Genomic DNA, 20,444 nt, shown 5'->3' with positions numbered 1-20,444 from the left:
CTTGTGTCCATGGAACTCTGTGTGGTGGAGACAGGTCCTGGGGACATCCTTGTGTCCATGGAGCTCTGTGTGGTGGAGACAGGTCCTGGGGACATCCTTGTGTCCATGGAGCTCTGTGTGGTGGAGACGGGTCCTGGGGACATCCTTGTGTCCATGGAGCTCTGTGTGGTGGGGACGGGTCCTGGGGACATCCTTGTGTCCATGGAGCTCTGTGTGGTGGGGACAGGTCCTGGGGACATCCTTGTGTCCATGGAGCTCTGTGTGGTGGGGACGGGTCCTGGGGACATCCTTGTGTCCATGGAGCTCTGTGTGGTGGGGACGGGTCCTGGGGACATCCTTGTGTCCATGGAACTCTGTGTGGTGGGGACGGGTCCTGGGGACATCCTTGTGTCCATGGAGCTCTGTGTGGTGGAGACAGGTCCTGGGGACATCCTTGTGTCCATGGAGCTCTGTGTGGTGCAGACAGATCCTGGTGACATGCTGGTCCCCACAGAGCTCTGTGTGGTGGAGACATGTCCTGGTGACATCATGGTCCCCACAGAGCTCTGCATGGTGGGGACGGGTCCTCACGACACCCCTGTGTCCATGGAACTCTGTGTGGTAGTGATGGGTCCTGGTGACACTCCTGTGTCCATGGAGCTCTGTGTGGGGGGGAAGGGTCCTGGGGACACCCCTGTGTCCATGGAACTCTGTGTAGCGGCCATGGCCATGGGTCCTGGTCACTCTGTGGGTACTGCGAGACTCAGCGGCCACCGCGCCTTGTGGACTCTGGATCTACAGTCCTATGGGACAACAAGTCCAATGCTCAGGTGAGTAGGCCCCAGGCCCTGGAAGCAGTACTCTCACCCACGGAATCATGTGGAGTGCAGACGGGGGCAGAACTCTCACTCCCACCATGCCCTGTGGACTGGGACGCACAGACATGGTCCCTGGTAGGCCCCTCCCTTCCCTCCCCTCAGGGCTGACCTGTCTGATGTGTGCCTGGCCACGCCTTTCTTGAACCTGGGGACATTTTCAGCTCTGCCACTGCCCTGGGTGATGCACAGTTCCTCATTTTTCCAGGTCTTCCCCGAAACTCTGACTCTGGAGTAAGGTTTGGTGGACAGAGCTCTGTTGCCTCCTCAGGCCCATTGTGACTTAGGATCTGTTTTCTTGCCCACCATCTTCCAGAGTTGGGCTGGGCACACAACACGGGCTCAGAAGGGATCCTGTGCTTGAAACATGAAGTACATCACGCAGGACGACTGAGGCTGAAACTAACGAGGTGACTGACAAGTACACAGACGTGTTACATTTCACCACGGCCAGCGTCCAGTCAGAGGGCCTGTGCTGAGAGGCACTGCTCCTGCGGCCCTTCTAGGGCTGGTCTCGGTCCCTGTGGAATGTGCGAGCTCAGGAATCATTGTTCCTGGGGCTGCTGTCACAGTGTGCCAATGATATGTCATTGGAGGACATCTCTTTGAATGAACTAAGAATGCTTAAAAAGAACAGTAGCCGGCCGGGCACAGTGGCTCATGCCTGTAATCCCAGCACTTTGGGAGGCGGAGGTGGGTAGATCACCTGAAGTCGGGGGTTCGAAACCAGCCTGACCAACATGGAGAAACCCCATCTCTGCTTAAAATGCAAAATTACCTGGGTGTGGTGGCGCATGCCTGTAATCCCAGCTACTTGGGAGGCTGAGGCAGGAGAATCGCTTGAATCCAAGAGGTGGAGGTTGCGGTGAGCAGGGATCTCGCCATTGCACTCCAGCCTGGGCAGCGAGAGTGAAACTCCATCTCAAAAAAAAAAAAGAGGACTGTAGCCATCTAAGTTAAAGACACGCACCTCTTGGTTGGAACAGACTGATCGGTCCCAGAAAATCCCTGCTAAGCAGTCAGCTGCCGAAAGCACCTGCCTGGGGCCTGGACCCTCGCCAAATGTCAACACGATGTTGGGGACCAATAGGAACACTAGAGGCGCAGTGTCGAGGAGACTGGACATGGAGATTGCCTCAAGCTGGGTTTCCCTTGGAATGCAGAGCCTGAGGCCGGGCCTGAGGGCATATAGCTTACTGGGGACATCATCCCAGTTGGTGGGGGCAGAGGGAGGCGGGCAGAATTGTCCAAGGAATCATATAAAATGCAGCTCTCAAGTGTCCACCTGGAGAAACAAAGCGGGGACTCATTTACCCATTGGCACTGTCCCCTTAGGTCGAGATGACCCCCGAGGGCATGGATTCCTCTTCATACTCAGGTTGCACACATGTGTCCTGCTAGAGACCTGGGCGTGGGCCGGGTGAGTGGGTGAGAGAGTCTCTCGCTGCCCCTGGCCTATGAGGGGTATCCACTGCAGGGGGATGCAGAGTGATATTCCATGGAGGGTGAGAAGCAGCACTGCTTTTGCCTGCTTAAGGGCTCCAGTGACTTTGGAGGAGACGAGACATTCCAGGCAGAGAGGTCACACCCACACGTTGTGGCTGTGTCAGCGTCTCTGAGATCAGCCCCTTCAAGGCCCCAGGTGGAGGTGGACCCCTGGGAGCCGGGGCAGCCTTTGAAGATGTGCAGCATGGAGGGCGCAGCCAGGTGCTGAGAGGCCTCTGCTCAGTGTCACCCCTGCAGCAGGGCTGGCCTGTTCACCTTGCTGTGTCCCTGCCTCCATTTGCCTCTGTTCGTGGGTGGAAGTTATCAGGGCCGCGGGTGCCAACGCCAGGATGCCGGGGCTTCCAGATTTTGTTTCACTTGGTGGCTCTTAGCAACATGTTTCTTGCATTCTGCTCATTCTGTTTCACATTTCACACTTCCCCAGGCTGAGCGATCCATCCATCTAGTGCAAACGCTTCTGACAGGGCTGGGGTGGAGGACGCCCTGCTGGGCCCAGCAAGGGGAAGGAAAGGGGCTTGTTGGGTGGGTGTGGGTGGTGCACGCTGGCCAGGACAGCCTGGGGTCTATGTCCCTGCACCCCCCATCCCCCGCCTCCTTCCCTGTCTTGCAGAGCCCTCTCGGAACTGGCGATTGCTCTGAACACGCCTTCCTCCTCTTTTCATTCCAGTCTCTCTGATCACCTGGGGAGGTACAGACCTTGCACCTTCTTCCTCACAGCCCAGATGCCACCTGTATCACCCCACACACCAACTGAATCACCACACATCTCCAAACAGCCCTCAGGCTTTTACACTGCAGGGACAAGTTTTTTAAAAAAATTTCTCTTCAACCTTCTCCAAAGCCTCTAGTCAGCCACTTAGAGAAAAACTCTCCAAATTTCCTATCTCTCCCTCTATATTTATATTGATTTACATTTAAAATTATTTTTGCACAGGGTTTTCCTTGATTTTCTTTCTTTCACAATTACAGATTAATCTGAACCTCTAGATTTTTGAGTATGTATCTATGTCTCTATCTATCTGTATTTTATTTTAAATTTGTAATAATATTCAGAATTAGCTCACAAAACTGGATTACACAAAGCCAGCAGGTTTAAAAATATTTCAAAGATGTTGCTTTTATGCTTCAAATCCTTGAAAAGCCAAATACATTCACTTCTGAAACTAAGTCTTGGGTTTTGCTGAAAAAAAAAAAATAAGAAAAGTGTTTAATAGCACATATGGCATAATTTTATTTGACATCTGTTTTGTAACAAACAATATTTAGCTCACTTATTTGCTGAATGATACAGTACACAGTGCAAACAAAAAGTCCAATGAACAGTTTTTCCAGAGTTTGTAATATATCAATATTTATTGCAAAAGAATGCAAAACTTAAACATTTAAGTGTGTTATTGATTGTAATATGCAAAACATTGATTACTGTATGTTGCCATTGCAAAAAAAAAAGTGTACTAAATGCCTTCTGGGGTATGAAAATGAGGTGCATTTCAGCAAGAGGAGCTCACTTGCTCCCTTTGGTGACATATAGTCTTAGGTCTGCCCCCCTCCCCCCGTTTGTGTCATCCTATTGAAGACAGCTGTCAATATATTTAGGATGCTTTAGCTCATAGCAGCAAAAATGGTGAGACTATTGGCTTAATTGTGAGGAGTGATTGATTTTAATGGAAACAACATTTAAAAACTCAGAATGCACTTTCTGTTGGCAGTGCTAATAGAATCCTGTAATGAATTGAAGCTTCACACATAAATGCATGGTACTTACTGCAACAATTAGCAAAGGACAACAATGGTTGATGCATTAATTTTTTTAACTCTAAAGTTGAAATAAATTATTTGTTTACATAATGGGACCACAGGAACCAAGGCGGAAGTAGAACTGGATAACTCCTGATACACAAAGCACACACCAACAAAACTCTGGTCAAGTGAAGCCACGAGCAGGACCTTGGTATTGTTTTCTGTCATTGTCATTGTCATTGTCATTGGAAAAATAATATCAGAAACAATATTTAAACAGATCATCCTTCAGGTCGTCGGGCAGCGGGAAAGGGCGAGGACTCCGTGTCCTGTTGAGGTTCTGTGTGGTGGGCACATTTTTCCTTGAGTTGACCTCAATACAATGACAAATGCAGCCAGGAGGGGTGAGCTCAACTGGAGGGTCTTGAGGGATTTCCTGGAGCACACTCAGAAGCCCCCAAAACAAGACTTGGAAACTGGTCCCCAACCCCAGAACAGGAAAGTTACAGATTTGATTAGATTTTCGAAACCATCATGATCATGAGAGTAAAATAAACAGCATACATTAACTAAACATCTCATGTTCCAAACCCCATGTCAGAGCTTTTCATGCCTCTCCTCAGGCATCCCTGACCTCGACCCCTGAACAGCAACCTGCAGGTTCAGAGGGCACTTATTTTGACCTGCACTGGGGCTCTGAGCGCTTGGAGGAAGCCATGGCTTGTGTCTTCCAATTTGCAATAGTTCTCATTAGCGCTTGGTGCCCACTCTGTGCCTGGATCCCCGCCAGGGGTGGGTGGAGTGAGGGCAGAGATGGCGAGACCAAGCTTCTGCCCTCTAGGGTGCTGATGATGAGGCCTTCCAGGAGCCCAAATTTGTGTGTGTGTGTGTGGGGGCAGTATAGGCTCAGAAAACAGCTTTGAGAGGTTCAGACGGGAAGAGGAAGATGACCTTGAGCGTGTGATGGTTCTCAGGGCCCAGCAACTTCCCCTTTATAGGGACATCCTCTCGGAGCTGAGAGACCAGAACTGCAGACAACCTGGGCATCCCCTGGTTCTTAAGCTCCCCCTGTGATTTCTCCACCAATTCTCTCGGCCTCTGGCTGAACTGATGAATTCTCAGTCTAACTGGCTGCCTCTACCCGGGGTGGCCTTCATTACCCTTACTCTTAACTTCTCCAAGCCTCAGTCCTCACGTGTTTCAAAGGAAGGTTAAAGGAGGGCCAGGTGTGGAGGTTCACGCCTGTAATCCCAGAGTTTTGGGAGGTCGAGGTTGGGGGGTCACTTGAGCCCAGGAGTTCAAGACCAGCCTGGATAACATAACGAGACCCCATAAAATCAAACAATTAGCCGGGCATGATGGTGCATGCCTGTAGTCTCAGCTATTTGGGAGGTCGAGGTGGGAGCATTACCTGAGCCCGGGAGTTTGAGGCTACAGTGAGCCATGGTTGTGCCACTACACTCCAGCTTGGGAGACAGAGCCAGATCCTGTCTTTAAAAATTAAAAAAAGGAAGGTTAGAGGATAAAGAAGATAATATATGGGAAGGACTAGACAGTACCTAGCGCAGAGTAAGCGCTCGGAAAATACCAGTTTTTGTTTGTATGCTTCTTATTCATTGTTAGTGCTCCGGGCTTCTATGAGAACTTGACTACTGTGTAATCTCTCTGAACCTCAACTTCCTCACTATAAAATCAGAGAGCACTGCATTTTATACTTCAGAGGGTTGCTGGGGTTATTAGACCAAGATGATTCGTGGACAGTGGCCTGCACTGTGCCTGATACAGAACAAACACTCAGATGTTAGGTGGCAGTAACAAGAATGATGACATCTTCTGATATTGAGAGGCAGCCCTGGGTCTGTTCAGAAACAAAGAGCTAACCCTGGCTGTGAAAGGGTTTGTGCTTCGGGGTCTGTCCTTGCAGAGATGGTAGTTGGGAGACGCAAGGAGACACTAGCATCCTCTTTTGCAGGGGAAGGTTCTAGCAGATGTTGTGGCTGCAACAATTGGCATCAGTGACTTGGAGCTGAAACCTGGCTTGCGGGGCACTGGGGGAGATCTCGGGGCAGCCTAACTCACCTACCCTCTTCCTCCTCCGTCCTCTGCAGCAGTGAGAAACGATCCAGGAAACAGAAAGCAGAGGCGAACAATATATGTCACGAGGAAATAAGAACACTGCACCACTAGAATAAATAATAATATTTTTTTCCCTGGCTTTAATGAAACTCTATAGATATAAAAAGCCGGAGAAAGGGGATTTTTTTTTACAGACCTTAATTATAGCAGGGTTGTTAGTAAATTTACTGAATTGCAAATGTAAAATATTCTGATGGCCTGAGTAAAACCACATATTTAAGCCTTCTAAATGAACATTTCTGTTTTTTGAGTAATTTGTACCATCTGTGTCAAAATTCTGAGTCTAAAAAAAAAAGCAGTGGAACAAATGTTGGTTCCATAAAACAGTCCTAGTTCATTGTTGAAATTGTCACACATTAACATTGCAGGCCATCTGGGAAGACAAAAGCCTCTAACCAGATTGCGGAGATGATTTTATTGGTCTGGTATTAATCAGGATATGGCATAATATTTAAGCAGAAAGGAGAGATGAGGTGAAGTGGGGCCCTTCACCCACCCCAACTGCGCGCGAGTTGTACCAGAGCCCCCTCCACTAAGGCGTGGGGCATTTTAAAGCCGGTTTCATCATCAGAAAATGTAAATAAAAGCCAAGGTAATATTTCCGGTTTGAACACAGGCACACAAAACACAGAAACTTCATGGACTTAGGCGGCTGGCTCAGGGGAGGGAGAGCTCTTGTTCAGCGGGGTCTACTCAGAACCACGCCGAAATGATGTGGAGTGGAGCTTCCCTTTATCACCGCACATCTGACCCTCAGTGTGAAAGTCCTCACGCCCAGGACGGTCCCCTGCTGCTCACTGTCCTGGCAGGTACACTGTGGCGAGGCCAGCCTGGCCTGTGGCAAGACTGACCACGGCCGGGGTTCAGCCCTGACAGCTCCAACCCCCGCACCTTGGGTCCCCTTCCCCTTTTGCACTGAGGCTGGAGACCCTGGGCCCTAGCAGATCTCAGCCTTGGTCGTGCTGGATCCTGGCGTGTGCCCAGTTGCAGCTCCCATCAGCTCAGGGGTCGGTGGCTTGGTGGAGGCAACCCTTCAGGCAGGTCACTTGAGGATTCACCTCTGAGTGACAGGGGATTAGAGGTCACAGGTTAGATCATGTGCGGCTTCCTCCGGCCACTCCGTATGCCCCTGGGTGAACGGGCTGGCAGTCAAGGATCTGATGTTACCCCATGGGTCCCACTTTCTATGTACCTCTCAGATCTCTGCGCTAATCATCTCACAGCACAGAGGGATGCCTGGACTTAAGGACGTATTTTTCATACAACTTGCCCCTAAATGCAAGCCATCAATTTCATCAAGTGCTTAATGGAAGGAATACAGTCTACCCCAAATGCTGGCCTGTATTGAACCCACTGAGGGGAGCGTGGTCGGCCTTCCGGGTGATGCCTTCCTGAAAAACTTTCAAGGGAACTTTTGAGTTTGTGCTAACTTGTACACACTGTACCCTTCTGTGCTATGTGGCCCTGTGTGACTGGGGACTCAGGCGGGGGGTGTCCAGGGTGCTGCTGGATGTGCGTCCCCTGGGTCTGCTGGGGGGGGTGGAGAGCTGCAGTGGCCAGATCTGCCCCACTGGCCTTAGGCCTTCCTGCCAGGAGAAGATGCCACTCCTTCTGGGCAGCTTTCAAGGCTGGGGGAATGTGGGGCTCCCTGTGGAACAGCCTTCATACTTTGTTCTTTATCTTCGTTCATCAGGAGGTTATGCACAAATAAATGCCTTAAGCAGACTGACGGCATTCACCTTTGCTCCAAATGCTAACATATGTAGAGTGTCTTCTCAACATCTCCTACATGCTGAGCCCCGTTGCAGAGGGAAGAGAGAGCCCTGGCCACAGGAAATTGAGTCCAGTTTTCAGGAAAAACTTACCGGAAACGGTAAAGGACGTGATAATGGGAAATGCAAGTTGCCGGGTCCCCAGAGCTCAGATAATGAGCATGAGAATTGTGGGATACGTGAAGAGGGACCTCTTAAAAATAAGAACCTGAAGGCCGGGCACAGCAGCTCACGCCTGTCCTCCCAGCACTTTGGGAGGCCAAAGGCAGGCAGATTGCTTGAGCTTAGGAGTTTGAGACCAGCCTAGGCAACATGGTGAAACCTCAACTCTACAAAAAATAGAAAAAAAATGATCCAGGCATGGTGGCATGCACCCGTGGTCCCAGATACTTGGGAGGTTGAGGCAGGAGGACTGTTTGAGTCCAGGAGGTTGAGGCTGCAGTGAGCCAAGATGGCACCCCTGCACTCCAGTCTGGGTGACAAAGTGAGATCCTATCAAAAAAAGAAAAGAAAAGAAAACATGAGACCTTGTCTCTAATAAATAAATAAATAAATAAATAAGACTCTATCTCTGAAAAAAAAAGAAAGAAATCAACACCCCATTTCTTAGAACAACAGCCACAAAATGGACACAGATCACACCTCTCTGCTATATAAAACCCTTTAGTGGCTCCCACTTGTCCTGGAAAGAGAGTCAGAGTCCCTGAGAGGCGCTTGTGCCCTGGGTTTCCACAGGAGGCATCTTCCTTGCTCCTCCCCACCACAGGGCCTTTGCACCACAGGGCCTGTGCTCTCTGCCCGGAAGCCCCTTGATCACCAGCTGGGTCAGCCCAGCCAATCTCTTTCCTTCTTTCAATACCAACGCAGGCAGCGCTTCTTTAAGGATTTGTTCCTCTGATCTCATACACCTTCCACTCCTCCCTTGCTGCTCATACCACTGTTTTAATTAAGTGGTTTACTATGTAATTATTGTTTGTGCCTTCATATCTGAACACAAGGAGATCCACTATTTTCCCAATGAAAAGATGAGAACTTTTTTGGTGGGGGTCCTGCTTGTATATAGAAACTCATAAGGATGAAGTCAAAATAGTCCACTACTTCTTTATGATAGTTATTAGCTATGTTGCAATGCATACTTGAAATCACTTTTTTTTTTTGAGCTAGGGCTTCCTTCTGTCACCCAGGCTGGAGTGCAGTGGTGCAATGGTAGCTGGCTGCAGCCTCGAACTCTTGGGCTCAAGTGAACCTCCTGCCTTGGCTTCCCAAAGCCCTGGGATTACAGGCATGAGCCAGCATGCCCTACCCTGAAATCACATTTTTAAAAAAAGTTTATTTCCACAGGTTATTGGGGAACAGGTGGTATTTGGTTAGATAAGTTCTTTAGTGGTGATTTGTGAGATTTTGGTGCCCCCATCACCCAAGCAGTATACGCTGCACCCAATTTGTAGTCTTTTATCCCTCACCCCCTTCCCATCCTTTTCCCCTGAATCCCCAAAGTCCATTGTGTCTTTCTTATGCCTTTGCATCCTCATAGCTTAATTTCCACTTATGAGTGAGAACATAGGATGTTTGGTTTTTCTGTTCCTGAGTTACTACACTTAGAGTAACAATCTCCAGTCTCATCCAGGTCACTGTGAATGCCATTAATTCATTCCTTTTTATGACTGAGTAGTATTCCATCATATATCTATACTACAGTTTCTTTATCCAGTCTTTGATTGATGGGTATTTAGGCTGATTCCACAGTCTTGCAATTGCGAATTGTGCTGCTATAAACACGTGCGTGCAAGTATCTTTTTCATGTTATGACTTCTTTTCCTCTGAGTAGATACCCAGTGGTGGGATTGCTGGATCAAATATCCAGAATCTGCAATGAACTCAAACAAATTAGCAAGAAAAAACAAACAATTCAATCAAAAAGTGTGCTAAGGACATGAATAGACAATTCTCAAAAGAAGATATACAAATGGCCAGCAAACATACGAAAAAATGCTCAACATCACTGATGATCAGGGAAATGCAGATCAAAACCACAATGCAAAAGCACCTTACTCCTGCAGGAATGGCCATAATATAAAAATAAAAAAAACAATAGATCTCAGCATAGATGTGGTGATCAGGGAACACGTCTACAGTGCTGGTGGGAATGTAAACTAGTACAATCACTATGGAAAACAGTGTGGAGATTCCTTAAAGAACTAAAAGTAGAACTACCATTTGAAATCACTTTTTATGCAAGGAAGTACACTCACTGAGAATACTTTTTTTATTCTCCCATGCCAGGAATAAATTGCACTAAAATTTTCACACAGTGCCCCCCTCCGCTTTCACTGCTTTGGCTGTCGGGGGAGCTGTTTTCTCAGGCTCCTGCCTTCAGTGGTATAGATTCATTTGAATCCCTCAAGATGCTTTGGCTCACGCCTGTAATCCCAGTACTTTGGGAGGCTGAGGCGGGCGGATCACCTGAGGCCAGGAGTTCAAGATCAGCCTGGCTAACATGGTGAAACGCTGTCTCTACTGAAAATACAAAAATTAGCTGGGTGTGGTGGTGTGTACCTGTAATCCCAGCTACTCTGGAGGCTGAGGCAGGAGAATCACTTGAACCCGGGAGGTGGAGGTTGCAGTGAGCTGAGATCACACCACTACACTCCAGCCTGGGCAACAAGGGTGATAGTCCGTCTCAAAAAAAAAAAAAAAAAAAAAAAAAAGGAAACGTATCCAAAGGTGTGAGCTCCATTTGGGATCCATATTCTCCATAAAAAAACTGCTTGATTTACTTTCCTCTGAGACCCCTAAAAAACTGCTTTCCTGTGGCGCCCAGCACCTGCAGTTTGGAGACCACGCCTCCTCCCCAGGAATAAGTATTGTTGTTCTGTTTATTTTCTTTCCCCATTTTTTTTAACCTATCCCATCAGGTGACCTCTATAAGCATCCAACACTAGCATTGACGGGGGGCTTGTAGGATGAATAGGTCACTTCCTTTAAGTTCAGGCTGAACGGAATTGGGAGCAGAGCCCTGCGGCAGGACAGAGACTTGGCAAAGCCTGGAGCACAGAGCAGCACCCTGTCTTCTAAAGGACAATTTTGGGAAACCTCTTGCCTAATATTCTGGCACTGAGGATCATTCTGTCACATCTCCGCTCTGGACTGCAAGCCTGCAAGCCCCACCCAGGGCAGGGCTCCTCATTCCTGTGCACCGTGGAAGCCCTGTGCCTGCCCAGGGCCTGGCACTTGTACGTACTTGAAAACCTCGTGTGGAGTAAAGAGAGGAGTGACGTGTAAAGGTCTTGAAGTGGGGAAGGGAAGTTGAGGTGGCTCTGGACTCAGCGTGGTGACAAACAGAGCGGGGAGGGGATGGTCTTTCATGAGGCAGAGCGAGGAGGCACTGTCACACATGCATACACACACACACACACACACAAAGACATGCACACAGACACACACAGACACAGATAAAGACGCACAGACATATAAACACATAGACACATAGACACAGACACATAGACACACACAGACACACACACGGACACATAGACACACAGACATGCACAGCCACACATATAGACACACAGACACACACATATAGACACAGTGACACACACAGACACATACACAGACACACAGACATATAGACACATAGACACACAGACACAGACACACACATACAGATACAGCCGCACATATAGACACACACACACACAGACATACAAACACACACACAGACATAGCCACACATACAGACACACAGACACACAGATATAGACACAGAAACACACACACAGACACACACATACACAGACACACACAGACACATCAGACACACACAGACACATGTAGACACACAGACACACACAGACACATGTAGACACACACAGATACACAGGCACACACACAAATACAGACACACAGACACACACAGATACACATATGAACACACACACAGACACAGACACACACACACACAGACACAGATACAAACAGACACACACACACACACACACACACGAGAGTTCCAGAGGAAAAGTGATCCCAGGCCAAACAGAAGCCTCTGGAAGCTGGAGCGGGGGTTCTGGGACTTGTAGCCCTGCCTGTGGCCACAGTCCTTGCAGGACCTGCCCAGTGATGCGCGCGGACCAGGAGCTCTCCGGAGAAGCCGCTCCTGGCGAGACGTTGTTGTGAGTGTGCTAATGTCTTCCACTTAAGCAGCAGCCACCGAGGTGTGGGGCTTCCTGGTGCCTAATGGCCCGGGGTGTCGCCGAGCGCTATTAATCCTGCTGGCCATTAATTCCGGGAAATGCTCAGGGTCATTACAGGCTGTGTGGCTTCCAATGAGCAGTAACCCTGCGAGGTGAGCGCCCTGGCCACCGGCCCTGGGAATGGCCCCCTGCGGGGAGAACCCCAACCGGGGCAGGAGGGGGTGCCTGGCCTTTGCAAGTGTGTGTGTGTGTGTGTGTGTGTGTGTGTGTGTGTGTGTGGTGGGGGAAAGGGGGAGCAGGCATGCACCCAACATCAGGGGACTGCATCAAAATGGGGAGACAGAGATGTGCAGCAACGGCTGTTCTCTGCAAGGACCCAGAGAGTCATCCCCCAAGTGCTGCCTTGAAGCAGCACGTGGCTGGGATGTGGGGGTGCCGGGGCAAAACCGGAAGGAATGATTTTTGCTGCTGTGAGTGGAGGGCCGGGGACAGGAAGTACTATTGGGAAGGGTTCCAGGTAGCCTTGGTGTGATCTTCCAAGTGTTAGGAGAGTGCTCAGTTTCCCACTCTGGTGAAGGACAAGGAGGCAGAGAGGGGCTGCAGCAGTGCCAGGGAGAGCCACAGGCTCGGGTTGTGGCTCAGGACAGGCGGCAGTTCCGCCAGCAGTGGAGGGGCTTGTGCTTTTGCAGGACAGCTGCTGTGTCTCACTCTGCTCCTGCTGTCCTGCTGGCCCAGCCACTGGCTCTCCACCTGGATGGCCTCTGCTGCCCCGTGGCCTCTGCTGCCCCGTGGCCTCTGCTGTCACATGGCCTCGGCTGCCCATGGCCTCTGCTGTTCCGTGGCTTCTGCTCTTCCATGGCCTCTGCTGTTCTGTGGCCTCTGCTGACCCACGGCCTCTGTTGCTCCGTGGCCTCCACTGTCCTGTGGCCTCTTCTGCCCCGTGGCCTCTGCTTTCCCATAGCCTCTGCTGTCCTGTGGCCTCTGCTGTCCTGTGGCCTCTGCTGGCCTGGGGATTCTGCTACCTGGTGCCTCTCCTTACTCTTTATGAGATCTGCAGTCAGGCCTCCTGGGTTCAAGCCTTGGCGCTCCTGTTTCCTAGCTGGGTGGCCCTGGGCAACCGACTGACCTCCTCTGAGCTTCAGTTACGTTTCCCATAAAATGAGAAAAACAACAGAGCGTTATGAGGATTAAAGATGACAACAAGTAGATCATTTGGGACCAGCCTGGAGCCAGCAAAAGGTCTGTAAATGCTTCCTCCTCCTCCTCCTCCTCCTCCTCCACTTTTCCTCTCTCTTCTGATTTTATTGTTTCTGTTATTCTCTCTGTGTGTCTTCTGGCCTCGATCCCTGACTGCGAGGCTCATGGGCACTCTGTCACTGCCTCCGCAGAGTGGCTGGGCCGGGCCATTACGCACTTTCCAGAAATGAACGTCCCTCCAGAGTGGCCTGTCCTCGGGCCATCGCTGGCCACTGGCGGCAAGTTGTCTTTGGAAGAAAAACCAACCTCCAGTTTGGTGAAAATGTCAGCGTTCTTGTGTGCAGAGCATGTGACCCTAACATAAGCCAGCACCCCTGGTCCCTGCCTTGGGGGCACTGTGGTCCTGGCGCACACCAGAGCACAAGTCCAGTTCTGTCCCCTCCAGGGTCCTTCCCTATTCACTGCCTCAGTGACCACCACGTGGGCAGAGCTTGCAGGTTAGCCAGCACTGTCCCAGTCCACCTCAAGTCTGAGAGGTCAGCCTGGCCAAAATTCGAATCCCCGCTTTCCAGATGCAGAACAGACTGCCAGAGCTGGATTTTCAACGCAGAGCCGCCAAGACCGGGGCCAGCTCCCGTCGCACTGTGCCACGCCGTGTTTGTGCGTTTGTGACCCCGTGAAAGGCAGAACTGGCTGTGTCATGTGAGTGGATGGAGATTTGGGACAAGGACACAGACACAGTCGGCAGAGAGTTTGACCCCCAGATGGAGGAACCGGGTTTGGCTAAATTTTCTGGAATCCTTTAATGAGTCTGGCTTGCTGCTATCTTTAATTTCGAAGACCCTGCTAAGGGCTGGCCCCACCAGGACGCGGTGTTGGGGGACAGCAGTCCCCAGGGCCCTGAGGCAGCTTTACCTCTACCTGGACCCCATTTCTTTCTGGGTTCAGAAAGAACCAGCCAGGTTCTCAGCCAGGACTCTGTGCTCTGGCTGACTTTCCCGAAGCCCAGAGAACAGGGAGCAGTGGCCGTCACCATGAGTGGGCTGGCAGTGGGTGTCACATCGGGGTGCAGGAGAGGGAAGTCTGGGAAATAATGCCCAGCTCCACCCACTGAAGGACTGGGAGGCAGAGAAACGTCACTGCCGCTGCACGAAAGTGCGGCATTATCAGCCCCTTGCAAGGACAAGTGAATTAAAATGCCATTAACACAGCAAATTAAGCTTACAGTGAAGTAAACAGAAATTAAATCAATAACCAGCACAGGGGACAGTTGCCTTTTTCCAACTGGTCCCCTGGGGATTGGGGCTAGTGGGTGCATAGGGTAGGGGGCAGGGTCTGGCTGGAGAGGGGAGGGAGGAAGTGACATGCTTAGAGATTGAAGGCCCGGGCACTGGCAATGGGTACTTGGAGGGTTCAGGCTGCGACCTGTCCCTCCAGTGGGGAGCAGCTTCACTTCCTGTTTCCACACTGGTGGCTCCCCCGTTTCACCAGCTCTCCATACTTCTGAAAGTGATGCCAGATAGATGTCACCTGCCTGGCATCCCCCCACTCTTCTTTTGGCAATCGCACCTGGATTCTTCTTTGGGGACACTCTGTGCTCCCAAAATCTCTTAGTCTGTCCTGTTCAGTTAGACCCACACTTTGGCCGCAGGCGATCCCTCGCCCAGGCTTATAGCACAAGACAGTTGTGTCCCTATGGTCACAGCATTTGATTTGGGGATGTTCAGCTGATCCACATCTGTGCCAAGAGGCAACCTAAGGACTTTGACTGGAGCCTGCTGAAATGTCCTGAGGGGTTGCTAAGCTGAGGGGATCTGGCATCCTATTGCACCGGGAGAGCTTGGGCTGGGAGTGGGCTGAGAGGTAAGGAGGTAGAGGCTGGATTTGAGTGCCTGGATCCAGCTGTGCCTGAAGCTATGCTGGATTTACCCCTACATTCTTTTTTTTTTTTTCTTTTGAGATAAGATCTTGCTCTTTTACCCAGGCTAGAGTGCAGTGGTGCAATCACAGCTCACCGTAGCCTCAAACTCCCTAGCCCAAGCAATTCTCCCACCTCAGCTTCCCAAAGTGCTGGGATTACAGGAGCGAGCCACCACACCTGATCTCTCACTGCATTCTTCAGGAATCTGAACCTCTCTGTCTCCCATACGTTTATTCTTAAGCGAGTTTAAGTCAGGATGTGGTCATTTGCAACTGAAAGAGTCTAGCTTGAAAAAGAATTTTATTTCTTTTTTTTAAAAAATAAAATTAATTTACCAAACACCTCTTAGGGGCCATTGAGCATGGTGGTGTCCCTTGGTCTCCCTTGTATTTCTTTTTCAGTCTGGATACTGTTTCCTCATCTACACTATGGGGTTATTGTGTTATGCCTTCCCAACCTGTGTGGCTGTCCCTCCTCAGGCCACCCATCCACGCATCCATCTATCCATTGACCCATCCACCAATTCATCCATCCATCCACCCATCCATCCATCTACCCACCCACTCATCCATCATCCACTCATCCATCCATCTATTTATCTATCATCCATCCATCTATCCATCAATTCATCCATCGATCCACCCATTCATCCATCTAGTCATCCATCTACCCGACCATCCATCCATCCACCCATCCATCCATCCATTATCCATCCATCTACCCATCGATCCATCATCTACCCATCCATCCATTCATCCATCCAACCATCATTCATCCATCCATTAACCCATCCATTCATTATCCATCTATCTACCCATCCATCCACTCACCCATCCACCCATCCACCCATCCATCCACTCATCCATCCATCCCCCATCAATCCATTCATCCACTCATTCTTCCAGCCATCCATCCATCCATCGTCCACCCATCTACCCATCTATCCATCATCTACCCATCCATCCATCCATCCATCATTCATCCATCCATTAATCCATCCATTCATTTATCCATCTACCCATCCATCCACCCACCCATCCACCCATCCATTTATCCATCCATTCATCCATCCACCCATCCATCCATCCATCATCCATCTACCCATCGATCCATCATCTACCCATCCATCCATTCATCCATCCATCCTCCATCCAACCATCATTCATCCATCCATTAACCCATCCATTCATTTATCCATCTATCTACCCATCCATCCACTCACCCATCCACCCATCCACTCATCCATCCATCCATGCATCCATCCACTCATCCATCTATCCCCCATCAATCCATTCATCCACTCATTCATCCATCCATCCCTCTATCCATCCATCCATCTACTCATCCATCCATCCCTCATTCATTCCTCCATCCATTCATTCATCTGTCCAACGAATGGAGCCCTCCTCTGGGGCAGGTGGGCTCTAGGCTGGGCTATCTCAGCCCACTCCCTTTCAAGCCTCTGATGTAACACATCTTAGGCAAAAGAAGAATCTTTAATGGGGGACACAGGGATGGGTTCTTATTCCATTTCCTCTCAAGGTCTTTTCTTCACTTGCCTTACTGCAGAGCTCCTGGAGAAGGCGAAAGACCCAGGACTGAGAATGGGATGACTTTTTCTCCTGGCACCTCCTACTGAGCTCCAAGCCACATCCATCTGGAAGCCTTTCATGACTGTCCTCACATGTGGGAAGGCACCTGCCCTCTCTGTGCATCTGGGGCCCCAGGGTCTTCCTTTGTATAGCACCGTCAGGCTGCTTTGTGACTGATGCTTCCCGATTCTGTTCCCTCTCTGTTTTGTGAGCTCCTTGGAGGTTAGGATCGAAGCTTTTTCCTCCCTCTGGCTCCAGCACAGAGCTCAGGGTGTTGTGCAGAGCAGGCCTCAATATGGGCCTGCTGAGTGAATGAATGAATGACGCCCAGTCGCAGATGCTTTTCTTGAGGCTCTGATTATAGGTTCTGATCTGCGCTTGGGGCACTTGTTAGGGGCTATGGCCTCCCTGTGGGGACCTCTGCTCCACCATCCCCACTCCCTCCACCTGTTCCCCCTTGTTTCCTCTTTTCTGAAGTGACCCCTTAGCCCCGCCTTGTCCAGGGCAAGCTCCCACAGCTTCAGGCAGTGGGGTGGGTGGGCTGCCTTAAGAAACTGTGTTTCGGGCGTTGGGTGGCGGTCAGGGTGGAGGGTGCAGGGGACTCCCCAGACCAAACTGGCATGATCAGGACACGCTTTTCACTTTGCTTGGTTATTGGTTTTCCAGAGATGCTTCTAGGAACACTTCATACAGATGGAGGGAGGCCCATTACCAGGGTGATTGTTACTGTTCTTACTTTTTGGGGGAATGGTAGGGGTGAAGCATGTAGCTGCCTTGCACCTCACAGGCAAGGGGTTCACTTTTTAAAAGACCCTTCTATTCCCCTAGCTTGGCTCTGACCCTCTGGTCTGTGGCCACCAGGGTCTCTGGAGGCCTGACACCCCCAGTTTGGACACCTTGCAGTGGAGGGGAGACCAGGGGCCACCCCCACCCCACCTGCCCCACGGATGTTATCCCTGGCCAGGTCAGGGAGGGAAAAAGAAAACGGGTCCAACTCTGAAGAGCTCTGCATTCCTCTGTTGATTTTTCCCTTCTCCCTCCCTCAGGTTCCAAATCCAATTCTAACTCCTGGCCAACTGGTAGAATTAAGGGATTAAGAGCTACCCAGGTCTTATCCCGATATGAAAAGATTTCACCGAGAGGCTCATAGTTCAGCGTCCAAAGCTGAGGAAATCGCTCCCCGCCTGCCCTGGTATTGTTTTGCAAGCCTCGCTGGAACCACCTTTTGAGCTCCTGGCTGAGGCATCGCTGTTTCACTTATCTCTTAAGACCTCGCTCATAATTGCTCAATGTCCGACAAGCAGAGAGAACTCCGGGCATTATCTGTTAAGGGCCCTCTAATCCAGTTCATAAGGACAGAGTGTAATCAGGACACCTTGGAATCTTTCTAAAGTCAACGCAGAATGTCACATGAGTCCTGAGCTGCTTCCTAGTGACCCCCGGGGACCAACACAGATGCCAGCCCTCCCCACTTCACCACAGGAGGGCACACGGGGCTTGAGGGCTTGTGTGGGGCCAGAGTGAGTGCAGGCTGGCCGGAGAGACCAGACCAACTTGTGGGGGAGAAAGACTGTATTAAAAAGCAGAAGGGAATTTCTAGCATGTGCCAGAGTTGCTATGTAACTGCATACGCGTGCGTGTGCGTGTGTGTGTACATATGTGTGCGTGCATGGACTTTCTGGACAAAATTAAAAAGAGTAAGCCCTCTCCAGGCTCCCAAGAGTCCAGCGGGTCAGCTTAGGCAGCAAAGGGCCCCTGCAGCCAGGGGCGCAGGGCTGTGCAGCTGGTGGCCCCCGACAGGCAAGGTGGCAGAGGTGTGGATGAGTCAGAGGCTGCATTTCTGCAGGCCTGTGGGAAGCTTGCTGACAAATGCTGTTAATCTTCGGCAGGGCGGGGGCACCGCCAGCACGCAGCTCCATATGGGCGCACCTAGATCTATCAGTCGACTGTCGACTGCCGCCCTTCATGGGACACGGGCGCGTCCCTCTGACTGATGGAGCCTTTCTGGAGGCTCACAGAGACTCTGGGCAGGTGCAAGCTCAGATGCCAGAATCCCCTGGCACCTCTCATCGGTTCATCCACCTACAGCTGACAAATGGAGCTGCCTTCCCCACTGCATGACAGGGAAAGATGGCTGTAAAACAGCCCGCAGGACTAAGCTGGGTGTCTTCTTCCTGTCTAGGGCCTCACCTGGCCAGATCACACTCTTAGCACTTCTCTGATGTGAGCCAGCCACAGTGTGGTGGCTGCAACCCTCTTCTGGCCCCTGGATATGTGGCTCCACCCCACCCGTCTCTCTGGATGCCTGAGCTCCTGAGTCTGGGCTCTGACAGCCACTTCCCACCCGCCGATGGCCCCCCTCTGTGGCTGCGTGCTCAGAGTGTGCCGAGGCAGCCTGGGATTCCTGCATGGAAAATAAGAAAGGGCTGGTGTGTGTGTTGACGTCTTGGTTTGGGTCCCCCAGAAGCTGACCTCAAGACAAGGATCCCATGAGAGTCATTGATTTGGGAGGCAACCACAGAGAGTGTGGTGGGGAGGGGAAGTGACAAGAGAGGAGAGAGCCACCAAGCATGGCGCAGGATCCACAGGCACCAGCAGGCACTGAGCTCCCCTCCAGCGGGGGTGTGGGGAGGGGCCATGGCACCTACCATGGGGTGTTCCCCAGGAAGGGGAGAAAGCTGACATGAATGCTGCCAGTTCCTGGGTGAGGGTTACCCCCAAGATATTAGTTACCTGGACCTTCTGGCTTTGCAGGCGAGGAATTTCCAAGATCCTGGAGAAGTTCTCAGGGACAGAGGCATAGAATCTCTGCCTCTGGCCTTGGGAAACTGCAGGTACATGCCGGCTGCTGAGCTCTGAGACATGTGGGCAGGGAAGAGCCAGCATCGGCTCTGATGGCTTTCCTAGGTCACATTTCCTGGGCAGGTTGGTTGGGGAGATGGGACAAAGTGTACACGAATGGCACCAAGGCTGGATTCTGCTGGCCAGCTTTCAGCTCTTCCTGTGCAAATTTCTGGAGGCCTGGCCCTCTTGTTGCCTCTTTCTAAGGCAAACACAGTCCCCACCCTCTGATCTAAATGACTGACCATCGGCCAAGGGCAGTTGCATTTTTGGTGCAGGCCAAGACAGTCACTGAGTTGTGACCCTGAGCCAGTGACATCCACCTCAGGGCCTTGCTCTCTCCACCTGAAAACTGGGCACCTTGCTGATAAGCAAGGGGTAGGCCAGAATAATCCACCGTATTGGAGATGAATTCAGGACGTTGGTGTGCACTTCTTCTTAGCCTAGTATAGATACAGATGGTTGCACATAAAGATATTTTAGATATGTGTATATACAGGGGTTAGTGTACACACATCCGCTTCCTGGCTCTGTCTGCTGAGAGGGCCTAGAAACAATGACACCCCAGTAATAACACCTAAAAACCGGGCCTTGGTTTCTAATACCATTCTTGAAACCAGGAGCAAGAATCCCTTGAAGAAACAGCTGATTCTAGGATTGGGACAGGAAATGTCAGATGAGCCTGAAGC

The 20,444-nt window shown here is 50.8% G+C and overlaps 1 protein-coding gene across 5 annotated transcripts in view; it reads right to left on the bottom strand.

The window, feature by feature from the left end:
* Positions 1-20,444, bottom strand: part of LOC126943623 (cytochrome b-c1 complex subunit Rieske, mitochondrial) — a 1,156,760-nt gene that overhangs the window by 896,657 nt on the left and 239,659 nt on the right. The window contains exon 1 of one of the 5 annotated variants that reach the window (XM_050772574.1): positions 10,323-10,326. The exons of the other annotated variants lie outside the window; for them this stretch is intronic. The gene's annotated coding sequence lies outside the window, so the exon portion shown is untranslated. Of the gene's footprint in view, positions 1-10,322; positions 10,327-20,444 lie in introns of those variants that run through there. 5 annotated transcript variants of the gene reach the window in all.

The sequence above is a fragment of the Macaca thibetana genome, chromosome 19, assembly GCF_024542745.1.
Source record: "Macaca thibetana thibetana isolate TM-01 chromosome 19, ASM2454274v1, whole genome shotgun sequence".
Taxonomy (NCBI): domain Eukaryota; kingdom Metazoa; phylum Chordata; class Mammalia; order Primates; family Cercopithecidae; genus Macaca; species Macaca thibetana.
This window is presented reverse-complemented; position numbering and strand designations above follow the sequence as displayed.